This window comes from Cygnus olor, chromosome 1 (assembly GCF_009769625.2).
Source record: "Cygnus olor isolate bCygOlo1 chromosome 1, bCygOlo1.pri.v2, whole genome shotgun sequence".
NCBI classification, from domain to species: domain Eukaryota; kingdom Metazoa; phylum Chordata; class Aves; order Anseriformes; family Anatidae; genus Cygnus; species Cygnus olor.
This window is the reverse complement of record NC_049169.1, coordinates 31390594-31406165: the sequence shown is the minus strand read 5'-3', so window position 1 is coordinate 31406165 and position 15572 is coordinate 31390594. Positions and strand designations below refer to the sequence as shown.

The following is a 15572-nucleotide window of genomic DNA, read 5'->3' as shown; positions in this document are numbered from 1 at the left end:
ATATGGCAGGGGAAGCCAGCAATGGACTATCAGTACTACTTCAGGATTAAGTCTTTAAAGGCCAAGCTCTTATAACTACATAAATGCACAATTCAGGACATTCCACATTTATCCACGTCTACTAGTTTTAGGATTCATTGTCCTCCTCAGGTCAAAAATGCCCAGGGAATTCCTCACCTTTTTTCCTGCAGGATTGTTTGCAGGACGTTGCCTGTTCTTCATGATTTCTTCAAACAGATTTATAGCAGAATTTGTGCCCTGACAGACATACAAGTCATTTCATTGAAGATGACACAGAGTTTTACCAGAAAAAAAAGTAACTGCTTCAGCTTTATCATACCTAGACATTCGTTTAAGGGGTACACAGCCCATTTTTCTGGCCTGTGTCAAGAAGATAAAAAAAAAATAAAATAAAAAAAAATTACATGGTCCTCAAAAAAAAAAAAAGATAAAGAAAAAGAAAACGGAAAAAGAAAAGATCTCAAGCAGGTGGAACAATTCCTGAGATCCTTTCTTTCTGTCCCTAATACTGAACAAGGCTACTAACATGGATCACCCTTTATTTCCTTTCTTGAATGTCATGTCATTGACACTGAACTGCCACACAGTTTTAAAAAATGGAGAAGCAGGAGGATATATAGCAAAGCCTCTTAAATCCCCAGAGTACTCAAACTATCCATTTAACAGAAGAGAATAGGAAGCTCTTCCTGCTGAGAGCTCCGCCATCAATTTCTGAAGAATATATGTCCTCAATGAAAGCAAGTCCTACTCTCATGCTTGGGTAGATAACCTTCCAAGTATGAGCCCCTATTCACAACTGGATCTGCAGTCAGGCAAGCGTGATGCCTCTGCTCCTGCTCATAACTTCTCAGAGAAGCAACAGAGATAAGTTAACAAACCAGGGAATGATAGAAGAATCACTCTAATTTGGGGATATCAGTGTTGCTCAATAAAACAGCATTCAGCAGGCACAGTTACCGGGGAAGGACAAATGATTTGCAGTTTAGTATCAGACTGTTTCTCCTCCCAGAGCAGCCAAGTATTTGGGAAGCAAAATAAAGTCTTGAAAAAGAAGATGGAGCAAATAACATTTTCCCTATTTCTCAGGAACCAGAGTGGGGTTAACTGTCAGAAGGCTGCTGAACTACACAAAATCATGAGCTACACAGAGAAGCCCTCAAATGAAAACTTAATAGAACCCCCTGCACCCTTCTTATTCCTTGAAAAAGAAATGAACTATTCAGATGTTGTCTTCCTTAGCAAGGCTTTTTACTGCTTCAGTCACTTACAACTTTCTCTGCCTAGCAAAAGCCTGCTAATTTTTTCAAACCTTGGGACAGTAAAAACGAATCTGGTGGGAATCTTCATGGAGGTATATATACTGTCTTTACAGGAGATAACAGAGAGACTCTCTTCCTCATGGAGAGTGCCATACAAAGCGGTTTTGCAATCAGATATGTCCAGAAGAAAACACAATGTGAAAAATACAACTGGATAATAGTTTTCCCTTGAAGTTTTAAGTGTAAAGTAAAAACAAAAACAACAAGAATAAAAAAGTACTTAAAGGTAATAAAACAATCATGATCATAAGGTCTGTATTTTTAGCCCATACATTTTTGTTATATTCCGCCACAACTGAAGTGATACTTTTTTTTTTTTTTTTTGAGACTGATTCACGCTTAATGTCATATGAAACAGCCTTCTATTCTTTCCATCTAAAATGGACTTGGTAACTGTTAATATGACATTCAAAGCAAACAGCACGATCTCATCTGTCATTTCTCTTTTCAGCACCAAACAAGTGACTGGCAACTGAAAAAAATGAATTATACTGACACTGGCACTGATTTCATTTACACTTCTGGCCTTTACAGAATGGTTGTTTCCCTATTACAGAATCATGGACTGTATAAAATAATTTGCTAACCATTTTTGAAATTCTTCCTCCAAAGCTACTTGCCACTTCTCACCTTTCTTTCTAATACATTTTGAATTAAATAACCCAAGTTTTTAATACAACTTTTAAATTATGAATCATATCTTTTTGCTAAGAAAGCTGGGAAGCAAATCCCTAAAAGTTACCAATGAACATTCCTATCTTGGCAAAAAGGAGACATACTGCCTAAATTAAACTAACTACCGACAGCAGACATTTTCATGACAATATTTTCAGATAGATTTTTTTCCCTGTGGCAAGTCTCTGTGGTCACAGAATCTTTCTTTCATCAGACTAATATTTAAGCTTCTTTCTTTGTCTGCTATTTCTGCTCTGTCAAACCTGGTAATACCCATTTTATTGCTAAAGTCTTGTAAAAAGAAACAGGTTACCCAAAAAGGAAACATTATGGTGTATCCCATTAAACACAGTAAAACTTGAAATCTCACATAAAAATAGGTCATCCAATTACATGGTAAAAGCGACATTTTTTCATTGTCCAGTACACAATATATTTACAGGAAAATTACCAGAAACCCCTCAGCTGTGTCAGATCTGAACCTTATATTTAGATGCAGTCATATATTACTGCTGATAATGTGATGTCAGTGAATAGATTGGAATTTTTCACTGTCCTTTATCAAGATAAATTGTTCTGTCAATAGCAAATGGCTGGCAAGTATTAACACTCTGCACACTATATGACTTTTCATTCCAAGCAAAAATTGTATTTAATGCTTTTGCACAAAATCTATGGCTGTGACTATCCCTATTACCTATTTAACTACCTTTTAAAAGGAGGATTTATTTCTGCAAATTAGGACCTGGGTAACAAGACGGTATCATGCATCATAAACTTTAAGTCAATACAAGGCAGGACACTTGCAGTTCGAATGGGGAAATACCTTCCTCTCATCACTTGGTCATCCAATAGCATTATCAAGCTGTGGAGGGAGCAGCTGCTCAGAGCAGAACTTTATCTTGGCTTCAGTCCACCTACACCGCCACAGCATCCCACAGTAGCAATTTGCTCATTGGCCTATTACTTTCAATAGGTATTCCAGTAATTGGCTATTTCACACTTGTAAGGCTTGAACTGGCAGAGTGCAAAGGGCAGGCAACCAGCCTGTCAGGGTCCTGCAAGCCGCTCGTCCATCAATTATCATCAGCTTTTACAAGAATGAGCAAATTCTCCGAAACCCTGTTGGCTCCGATCAGCTTTGCTATGAGCGTAATTTATCCCCAAATCATGTTAAGTTCCCATCTGAAGATTGAGGAGGTTGCTATGGAGTAATATGATTGCTGGCTGGCATGTGCTGGGGTGGGAGGCAGTGGTGGGGAGACTTTGCTGATTATCTGGAGGACTGCAGCTTCTGCTGGATTCTGTGGCCACCTGCTGTCCCACATGTTCCCTTTGCCAGGAAATACTCAAAGCAGACAAATTTAGTTTGTTTTGTAAATGATGACTTCAAAGAAGGAAAGGTTCTGCCTAAGGCAGCCTGGAATGGCTGGACACACCTAAGTAGTCGAGGCAAGATGTTCTACACCTGCATTTGTGGCAGAAAAAACACATATGAAAGAAAAACACGGTTAAAGCACTCAAGTAGGCTACACAGCTACAGAGATCCTAGCAATCGTTTTTCTTTTTTAACCCGACAGTCTGAGAGGTTTCATTTGTAAGAAAGTTAGATCTAAGCTCTCACGTTTCCTATGACATTTTATTCTGCCTCTTTCCATGCCAGACTTTTTCATTATAACTACTTAAAAAGCAAGAAGGCATACAAAATTGTTGTTAATCTTATTTTCTTTTTGTTAGAGGTCCTGATTCTAGGTAATACAATTTAGTATACGGTGGCTGGGGCTTATTAGCTACCAGCTTCTTGCAAAACAAACCTGGAAAAAGCTTTCCCAACAGCCAGTTTGATCTGTTGATCAGCTATGTGACAAAGTGGTCTCTCATCTAGCAACTATCTGCTTTGAGCAGAGTAAGCAAACCACAGATTAAAATAAATAAATAAATAAACTCATCTATTATGTCTGTAAATAAAATCCCAACTGCTTAAAAAAGAAAAAAGATATCACATACATGTTAAGAGCAAAGTGATTTAGAAAGCTGCTAAGGATGTTCAAAAATCATTTCCAAACTTTGAGAGGACACGACTAAGGCTCTTCATAAATCCACCTCCAAATGGATCTAAGAGTTATGCAGCCTTACTAGTTGAATAAATGAAGTGACACTGAAGCATATCTAATTGTAATACATCACAAGATAATCTGTCAAGCCCCAAGTGTTCAGGTCCTGTCACCCTTCTTCATCCATTATTTATACGCAACCTTCATTGCCTGTGAAATCCCTGTGAAGTATAGCATGGCATCCAAATGCAGCCGTTTTAGCCACTCAGCAGATACAGTCAGGAATCAAACCCATACAAACTCTCCAAAATAGCTGTTATTCTGCTGGAGGGAGAGCTCAGGAAAGAACAAATATGCAGAAGCTGGGAAAGGCCACAACCATTCTCTGCTTTGCTTAATGGACTGGAGAGCTACCCAGCCCCATGCCTTTGCCAATTGCAATGGACACTATAGTGTACCCTGCTGCCAAAGCTTGCTTTATATTCATTTCAAGATGCTATCTGGGGCTGCTCTAGCCTTTATTCCTTTATCCTATTTTAGACAGGAAGGCTCGCCTAGAAACACATCTCAGTGCTTTTAACAGCATCTGCTGCAGTGATAGGCAAGCAAACTAATGGAGCAGTGCAATATTTTTTACTCCAAACTTGCCAAAGATGTGTGAAGGGCAAACAGTTGGACATATTTACATACATTCATGATCCAGAAAGTCTCAGTTCAGCAGCTGCTGCAGCAAAGGCAATCCTTTCCTGTTAGCCCGCTCAGCGAGCACAGCTATGCTTCGCATCTTGCTGAGAGTGATGGGCGGATGGCAGGGGAAGCCTCCAGAGTGGATGCTGTGCCGGGGAGGGGGGGTGTTGTGACTTTCATTTTAATACCTGAAGTCACAATTTCCTAATCACCACGCTGTTGCAGAAGAAACAGGCATTCCTCCCTTTCTCCTCTTCTTCCCTCAAGATGCACACAACCACTTTTTAAATGCAAGAATAAAGATGCACATTTCACAGTACTTTAGCAGTTCAGCCAGGACCTGGCTTAACTCTGTTATCGAGACTGCGATAACAACCCGAAGCTGCTTCAGGCATGCAGCACTAGAAAATTAAAGGACCTGTAAATTACACGGCTATATTCCTCCCACAGCCCAATTACAGGCTTTATTATTTGTCAATAAAGTACCGAATAAAAAAGGTATTCTCCAGATAAGGCAGCTGTTGCCATTTGGCTCTGGTGAGCCTTTATTTATGTTCCATAAGTTTGCGGCATGGAAGTTGCTGATAGGCCATGTGTGTTATCAGCAGGTGTCCCACGGGCCCCGCTGGTGTCCCCTGGGCCAGGCCTGCAGCAGACACATCCTTCCCTGCAGGCAGGCGGCCCATTCACGTGCCATGCAATGTTGTGTTATCGCTTTCTGCCTTTGTAGCTCTGGAACAGCAGCCGCTGCCTCCCAGTTAGCAAAGCAAGCTCTAGCAGCCACGGAACCCTGTCCTGAGCTGCTGCCAGCCTCACAGCATGATGGCTGACACATCCAAGTGGTATCCATGAGACTTCTCCTTGTGTACTCAAAAGGAACCAGGAGCAGGCCTTGGAGCAGTACCTTCATCCAGATGAGAGTGGCTATCCCACATTCTTAGGCTAAAAATGTTACCTGCTGCTATCTCTGAGCCCACATCCCTTCCCAGCTGCCCAGTAGCAGTAATTCTGCACAGAGCTGAAGCCTCTCTTCTTCTGCCCCATCCATGTAGATTGTCTTAATTAAACACATTTTTTTTTTCAGTATAAAGAACAGCTCATGAGCTGTTACTACGGCCGCATGTTTTCATCCCTGGGAAATGGTAGCAGCCCTCAAGTTGCCAGCCCTCAGGAAGCAAGGCATTAAGACATCAGCACAGCACTCCCACGGCTTAATGTGAGTGATTCTCTCCCCTTTCTCAGCTTTTTTAATTTCAGGCACTTCCTACTTCCTATTCGGGCTTCTGAGTGAGACGAGTGCGTAATTAGCAAAAAAGATGTTAACACCTACAAGGCACTCTTCAGCCATCAAAAAAAATCAAGCTAAGCAATTCTGCATGCTGTTTCTTGTAATTAAAACATTAATTTCTTACTTTTGGGGAAAAATAAAATTCCTGTATTTCACAGATGATGGCAGAGCTAAAAATTAATTTAAGATGATAATGCTACATGAAAATAAAAACCTCTTCTGATTGAATTTCAAGGACTCTTCTGTTTAACTAGCTTCAAGAGTCCTTTTTTTGATCATAATAAAATTATTTGCCATATGGTTCAGATGCTTGTGATCCTCTCTCAATGAGAGGATTATGCATGAGATATAATGCCTACTGTAGCTGCAGCCAAGCACACAGCTGGCTCTGATAATGCCAACAAATGGCTTCATCTATCTCAATGTCACGTAGGAGCTGGTGCGATGAGAATCAGCCCAGAGTACAATTAAAATCTACATCATCTGTGAGAAAGGTGATGGAGGTTCTGACATCAGAGCTGTGCCAGATTCATCCTCTTCCCATTGTAACAGAAGAAACATGTTGCCCCTTTCACCCTGTCACACTAACGATGCGCTTTGCACATCCCTTCCTGTGAACATTAAAGGTAGTAAATCAGGGAGACTCCTATTTAAAAGCTTCACCTTTATCTGACATTCAGTAACAAGAACAATTTCTAAATTTAAGTTAAGTGTATTCCTTGCTCCCCTCTCTGTGATGAGATAATGCCATTTGAAGTCTGCAAGTGAAATATGCATAGAGGAGTTTATGATCCATATGGCCCCAAATTGTGACAGTATGCAAGAATTTCCTTGTTTTAGTTCCACAATATTTAGTCACACTAATAAAACCAGGCTTGCACATCCATTTCTTCTCCACGAACCCGAATTTTATCGCAAAAATGTCCATAATTCACAACAAACAAGCCTGATATCAAGTTACCAATGAACATCCTCTTTTAGGTTTTTAAAACTAGTGGGGGACTTGTGCAATGATTTTGTTTTATTGTTACATTCATTAAAGGGAAAACCCACAAATATGTTTTATTAGCATTTTCAATGACTTAACATAAATACAAGCCATAATTACTTATGTCCAGCTCTCAAATTTTATTGCAATCCAGGGCTCTATTAAAATACTTTAAGCCTTTGGATGTCAGAAATGTAAAAGCTTGTCTGGCGGAACATGGCAAGACACTAGCTAATGCTGTTTTCTCCTTTCTGTCAATTATCTGAATCAGTTTGTGTGACACATTGCAAGTGGTATTGCTAATCAATGCAATGTAGGCACTGGAAAAGGAAGATACGCAGGTTTACACTCACTCGTGATCTTTACTGGGTTTGAGATGTAATCAAAGTCTATTTAAAAATCCTTAATCACACAATATATGTGCAGACTATTTTCAACTACCTTCTGGTCAGGACTGAAGTCAAAGCCCCAGTGCATGCCCCTTAATTACGCTGATAAATGTATTTTTAAATGCTCATGTTTTGTACTAAATCAGACAAAACACATTACATTTGACTTTCCAGTGTGTTACTCTAGCTTAATGTCATTTATCATAATGGTGTTACACCATGATAAAATTGATGATATACAAGTGTTGAAGTATTATGTTATGCACCAACACCAGAATGTAACTCAGGAACATAACACTGAGCCTCTCTCCTTATGAAGATTAGCACCTTGTTGCTTTCTATTAAGTACTCAATAATAACAGAAGGCTTTGCCTACAAGCCAGCCTGCATATCTTGAGCAATGTTGTTCAATTTGATTTCGACAAAATGACAGCAACATCCTCTTCCATAAAAGCCTAGATGGTACAAGGTTTGGAGAAACATCCAGGTGACATAAATAAATAATAAAAAAAATCAACTGTTTAATATGGCAAAAATTCTAAAGAATTACAATCCTTAAAAGTTAAATTTAAGAACTAAATCAATGCAGAGTTTCTAAGAAATACTTCAGAAAATTGATGTCTCCCTGAATTCAACAATGCAATCCTTGCAATTCATATAAAACGTCATTACAATGGCTCCTGGGGTAAAAAAGAAAGAAGGAAATTCTAGCAAATTTTTTACTGCACCTGTTATGCGCCTGCTCATATCTAAACTCACTGAGCTACAGATAAATTAAACAAAAAACTGGGTGCCAAGGCTTCATGCCTCATTGAATGAGTGTTTGCTCGCTCAGCCTTTGCTCCTGTATTCCCCCGCCCTGGCCAAAATAATAGCTACTGGTAACAGCATAACAATGCACCCATTTATAATTCAAGTATGTGTTCTTCAGAACTCCATACCAAAGAAACCCCACATTTGAAGATAAGACACCTCCAATTATTTTCAAGCTCACCCTCACTCTTTTACCAAAGTAGATAGACACAGACTAGTCCATGTCCAAGTTTGAGTATGAATTGCAAAAGCTCATAAAAGCAGCCACTCCAAACGACAAGTTGTCATTTTGCACACATCTTTCAATAGCTCTGAAGTAAGTCAAACTGCAGAAAAGGAAACAAACAAGCAAACAAACAAACAAAATCACAAAACAAGAATTCATAATATCATTAAAGGTGACACCTGTACTCCAAATTTCAAAAACTTCCACCTCACTCTATCAGGTGAAAATGCCACTGGAAACTAATCACACACTTCTACAGTCCGAAATAGTATTAGTGCTACCTCAGCTCAGCTTGAGAGAGTTACACACCTATGCATTTACCCCTGTGGAGGTTCCATAAATCCAGGAGTTTAAGAATATCTTACAAATACACTAATCTAAAATCTTGATACACAACTTTGAAAAATAAGTAGTTGGATATTGTATTTTTAAGACACACCTCCCAATAAAATAGCTAGAAAACAAAATCTGTGAGCTTTCTAATAGCACTAGAGAATCATGTTGGCTAAATGTGGCTCTTTAAAGAAAACATCAAAGTTATAATGCAAACATAAATGCAACACAACACAGAAAGACAGACCCAAATCCTTCCAAATTAAAAATTTGAAGATCAGTTAAAAAAAGCATTGACACAATGAATTATCTACTTAATAAAACTAATAAGATATAAGATGTTATTCTGAAAGCACACCTAGCAATTTCTAGAAATCAGGCCAAAAATTGCCTAGTCTCTTGTAAACTGGATGTCCTCTCTGGCCTCAGCAACCAACTCCTCCTTTTGTGTATAGTATTTAATTACACTCAATAGCACAATAATATTTCAACAAAAACTAAGATAGAACTCATCTCAGCATTATCTACAGGAAAATAAAAAGAAAGAGATGAAGAGAAAAGGAGATGCAATTGTCTGAAATAAGAAACATTAAGGTAATCCCATCCTTTAAGACTTGTGTGTGCTTTCAGCTTTACAATGTGCACAACAAAACTCTGAATTCTGTAAGCTACCGTACATTAAATTGCCAGACCCCTGAACTTCCACTGTTTGAAGTGATCAGGCTCAAGATGAGAGAGAAAAATGAAATCTGCTGCTCTCCAGAAAAAAAAAAAAACAACTTTGAAGAACTCAGAAGAACTTGAGAACTTTGTTAAACTCTTCCACCCCTCCCCTCATATATATAAGAGAAAAAAGCCTAGTCTTAATTCTTGAAATATTTGGTGAAAACAGCAGAAAATGTATAAAGACACACAGACAAACCAATACCAGATATGAAAGAGTACAAAGCTAACCCTTCAGAAAGCTAGAGGAGATTACCGACTCCATGAGTGCCTCGTAGAGCCCAAATTCAAAACATGGTAAAGTATCTTCAAATCATTGATAAAAAAGACCAGTAATGAAGTACTGAGGTTGAAGAGGAGGAAAAAGATGAATCACAAAAAATAAATAAATCCATCACATACAATGTTCTTTCTGTTTTTTTCTCATACTCGGCGGATCTCTTCACCTACAATGCTCTGTGCCCGTGATTTAGAAGGAACAAATTGTATGAGATGGCTTCTTATCTCAGCATTCTGAGCAGTCCAATTCACTTGCTGGTTAACTCATTTTCAAACATCCAAAATGTTTTGTTTCAAGGTTTTAACAGTGCTTGCCACTGTTTTTATAATCCGCTTTTGCACCCCGTAGCTGTACCACTGTCTGAGCACCTAGATGTGGACAACAGCACGAGCAAAAGCAAGTTTCTTTCCATTGAGTAAAATGTGGTATTTTAAGTGGTTTTGTTGCTTAAGAACAGAGTAGAATTGTCTTTGGGATGTGAAATATTTCTTCCAATATTTAAATCAAGGTATCTACAGGACCAAGTCCTTAAAAGGTGCAAGAGACTGTGATAGAAGAATGGGTTTACATGCTTAGGTTAATGCTGATCTCCAAGCACTACTGCTCCTTGTCTTAAAGATCATATCCAAATCTCAGAGAGCATAGGGAAAAGACAAAGAAGATGTGGAAAAAAAAAAGAAAAGAAAAAGAAAAAGAAAAGTTTATTTTTGAGCTAGCTTCAGTGCACCTTGGAGCTTTGATATTTTCTGTTCACCTTCTATTTCCATTTTTCATTTTCCTAGACCCACCTGCCTATTCATAAAGGCAGAAAGATATTGCTTAATATAGTATCAGTATTCTTGGTATAGCACTGACAGATTAGAAAAGGTTGTTGAAAAGCAAATGCATATATGCAAATGTTTTTCTTATTAAATGGAAACATTCCAAAAACTCAAATGATCCATGTGAAATTTTAATTATAACTTAACAGCTGTTTGAGCTAATTGAAGGATATCAGAAAGGTGATTTCCTTCTCATTGTAATTAAAGAGTTAAGCCTAATTTACTGTTGTCAGAACAAGACTAAATACCAATCTGGTCTGCCTAATTACATAAAAAGGTAAACAGGAGAACTCCAAGAAAGGCACTAGAATGCTTCCTCCCCCCCTCATAAATAATAAAAAAATAAATAACAACATAGTAAAAGAAAAGTAAAACAGACAAGTTTCTCAGGAATCACTTCTGCCCTATATCTTTTCTGGCCAGAAGATGGGCAATGACCTTTAAAGCAAGTGAGCAACTCACTCTGCTTTGCCACGCTTTTATTAATATTGCCTGGAAGCTATTTTCAATTCCATTTCCTTGGCTGTGCAGCCTCATTGTTTAATACAGTGGCTATGCATAAAGGTAAACATATGTTTTGCATTCATTCATGCTGCATTATCTAGTTGTCACCAGCAAAAGAATAATGGCAGTGCAGAAGTAATACTGAAATACTTGTTGGTCTAAGACAATATTACATTTTTCCCCCCTGTAACTTTGAAAATAAAAAATGAGAACAAAAAAGTATGCATATTAAAGTGCATATTTACAACAGAGATCAAAAACAGTTAAGTGAGTTATTAAATACAGTGGTCTTTATAACAAATGTAAACCTTCTAAATGTACCTGAACAAAAAATAGGAACCATTTCTATAACATAAAAAAGTTCAAAGATTTTCTTTTCTAAGCACTCCACTGATTAACAGATAACCTGTGCAGATCATGGGAACTTCATTACTGCACCTTTTCCTACATCCCTTGCAACACAACTGCCATTATTGAAAAGAAGCACAGAAGATTTATCAGAGATATAAACCCTGCTTGCAGGTATCAATAATATTCAGTGTAAAGTTAATTGGTAAAGCATGAATTATGCCAACATTTGTATATATTGCACTCACTAAGGTATGTCATCTCCAACACATTATACTGAACGACAAACAATTCCGAAGTGATATATTCAGGCATTAGGGCAGAAGCAGTGAGAGATGAGTGAAACAGTGCAACCCGTGAATGATACTTCCCTGGAAAAAAGCCCGTCTGCATATTTAATTCACATTTGTGACACACCTGCAATTCTGCGTGGCTCATGTGCCATCGGCATCAGATCTTAGGGAAAATGAGCAGCGGGGTTCTAGGAACACAACAAGTACCTCCATTACAGAGCACATCAGGAGGAAGCCAACTGAAAAAAAGTGAAAATATTCAGAACTGTTTTGACCACATGAATCAAGGAAGTGCTAATGCAATATGGCAGGTGTTTAGGATGTTTTTAGCAAAGGCCAGAGCTGGTGGGAACAGAGGCCAAAGAGTCTTGGAGCTGTGCAGAACCTAGGCTCACAGTAAGGCATCCTGTGCTGAACATCATCTGTGGCCAGACAGCTGTAGTTTTCATTTAAGTTCATTAAGGCTATTTTAAATAGGCATAAGTAAAACAGAGGACGAATCACACTGAAAATGTTAGAGACAATTTTGCATTAAGCACACTTACTGCATTTTGCTGCATAAGAATCCTTGTATCAACTCAAACTGCACTCCAAGCACTAAACACTCTGCTTTTATGCTCAATTAATGTGACTTAATCCAGCCATAAGCAGAATATTTCAGACAACTAGATTGTACTGGGATTTCCCAGCCTCCTTGTGCTCTAGTGGTTCTCCTGACCTTGACAAATCTTTTGATTATCTTCCATACGACATAATTTTCCACATATTTCCAAACAGCCAAAAAGAGACAACGCACAGCAAAAACTTAATAAGGAGTTATAAAAGCATTCTTGAAAACTATCTCTGAATAATTAACTTCAAAGCACATAATCAAACTATTGCAATTTTATTCTCTATATAATATTGCAAACATAAATTGTACACACTCCATTTCAGCTGCTATGCTCTTTCTATAAAGCAGGGCTCTACTCCCAGGTCAGTAGGAACAACCAAAGATGTTCCCCTGCCTTCCTTCAGCTTCTTTCTCACTCATTTATTCATGCTTCACCCTATGCCCAGATGCTGTGAAAAATCTTAATGCAGATGTATTTCAGGGACATTCACAGAAATATTTACCTTTACAGGTTTACTTCCGCAGATAAGGAGCTACTAGAACCAAATTATTTTACTACTCATCTTTTTCTGCCCTGTCAAAAGTACATTTAATGCAATCTATGTGATGAATGTGGCCTCATGAAAAGTGGGAGGGAAAATTAATTTGGGGGTCTGGGAATGAAAAGATCATTTGTCATTACTGTGCTGAGCTGTGCCAGCAAATGAGTAGAGCCCTGCAATGTATTGCTAAAAAAACACCGGCTGCTGCCTGCTTTCTGCCCCTTCCTTTAGCAAACTCCTCCTTCCTAATGCTTCAGTTCATCCTGAATAAAGGTTATTAGCAATACTAACCAGCCAGAGTGGCTAGCTGAGATGCAGTGGGGGTGGGACATGAATTTGTAAGAACTAATTTGTCTAATGTTCAGTAACAAAGGCAAAACGTCTGCACTGTGAATTAATATAGCATCGATCACTGACTAACTGTTTCAGTACATGTAATGAGAATATTCTTAGACCAATCCTATGGTCTGCACAGACAGCTGGGAAGATAATAACCCAAATGGAATTTTATTTTAATGCAAGTCCCGCCTTCAAAGAAAAAAAAAAAAAACACCTAGGGAGACTACCTTTGGTGTATATATGTGCATATATACACACGAGCCTTTAAGAAGAACTTAAAATAATACAGTGTTTATTTCAAAAAAAGTAGTGCTGAATACTTAGGAAATTGTTCAGTTGATTATAAGGTTCCTGGTTGAACAGTCCTTTTCTTTTAATTCACTCTGAGTTGTTTTACAATCTCTCTAGTAGATGTTTTTAATGATGTAGTCAGCCCATCTTATTGCAATTTTAGTTTGTATAAAAATAAAGAATGCTTGAAACTAGCTTAACATCCAGAAGAGTGTTTTCTCCACTTCATTTATTGATCCCATTAAGGGCAGATACAAAAATGTATGTTTTATAATTTTATACCTTTATATGCAGCCACAATTTGAAAAACACATCCACTTGCATTTCTTTAACAAGGACATTTACTACTTGTATAACAACAACCTCCCATTGCTTTCAAAACAGATTTTTTTTTTTTGACATCAAAGAAATAAAAAGTGTTATTACCAATCAAAAATGCATATAGGCTGGGGTCACATGGAACAATTAATGGGTGCAATAGGCTCACTGCATTACCACTACTAGAAATATGGAGTTCTCTGTACAGAAAGATTTTTCAGTGAAAGCTAGGAGTACTAAAGAAGCCCAAAGAAGAACCTGAAAATGCAAAAAATTAAGAAGTAGAAGACAGACCTTTATTATGAAGATGAAAGTGAGTATACCCTTTAAAATAAAATGGTTCCCTGAAAGCTGCATACTACTTGCATTCTCCAGCACAACACGCCCAGCCTACTCCTTCAGCGCTCTCAACATGGGGAAGCCACAGCGAAGCAATGAGGATTTTATAGCCAGTATTTATAATGAGGAGGTATGCACCTCTTCTCAAGTCAGACATGAGAAAGAATGAGAAGAAATTGCAGGTGATTACCAAAGCGCTCCCACCACCTCAACCAATTTACATTATTACTTTATTAATCCTCTTGCTGCTTTCAGCAGCATTATGATAGCCTTAAACTAGAGATACCTAATATTGGTCTGCTAGGATGCTGCCTAGGTCAAATCATAGGCTTTGAACAGCAAAGGGTATGCTGCATTCAGTCTGAATGGCTTGGGATTTCACCCATTCTGTAATGCACGTTAGAAAGTGGTCTCAAATAACACACACACACAAAGTTTTTTCACACACTGGAGGGAAGGGATGCCATCCAGAGAGACCTGGACAGGCTTGAGAGGTGGGCCTATGCGAAACTCAAGAAGTTCAACAAGGCCAAGTGCATGGTCCCGCACCTGGGTCATAGCAGTTCCAAGCACAAATACAGGCTGGGTGGAGCAGCCCTGAGGAGAAGGACTTGGGGGTGTTGGTTGATGAGAAGCACAGCATGAGCCAGCAATGTGCACTTGCAGCCCAGAAAGCCAACTCTATGCTGGGCTGCATCAAAAGAAGTGTAGTCGAGGCAGGTCGAGGGAGGTGATTCTCCCCCTCTGCTCTTGTGAAACCCCACCTGTAGCGCTGTGTTCAGCAGAGGAAGAACATGGACCTATTAGAATGAGATCTGAGGAGGGCCACGAAGATGATCAAGGAGATGGAGCACCCCTCCTATGAAAAAAGGCTGAAGGAGTTGGAGTTGTTTAGCCTGGAGAAAAGAAGGCTCTGAGGAGACCTTATTAACAACCTTCCTGTATCTAAAGGAGGCCTACAGAAAAGCTGGGGAGGGACTCTTTGTCAAACGGTGTAGTGACAGGACAAGGGATAATACCTTTAAACTAAAAGAGGGTAGAGATTTAGATTAGATATAAGAAAGAAATTATTTACTCAGAGGGTGGTGAGGCACTGGAACAGTTTGCCCACAGAAGCTGTGGATACCCCTTTCTTGGAAGTGTTCAAGGCCAGGCTGGATAGGGCTTTGAGCAGCCTGGTCTGGTGGGAGGTGTCCCTGCCCATGGCAGAGGGTTTGGAATTAGATGATTTTTAAGGCTCCTTTCAATCCAATTCATTCTATGATAAGTTAAAAAATTGTATATTCAGTTCAAATTGAAGACGATGCTATCCTCTTGGAGGGACAAGCCCTGCTTACAACCATCCTGTCTGTAAACTAATAACCCACA

General features: G+C 38.7%; 1 protein-coding gene across 2 annotated transcripts in view; it reads right to left on the bottom strand.

Moving 5' to 3' along the window:
* Positions 1-15572, bottom strand: part of PDZRN4 (PDZ domain containing ring finger 4) — a 244198-nt gene that overhangs the window by 129519 nt on the left and 99107 nt on the right. The window lies entirely within an intron of this gene.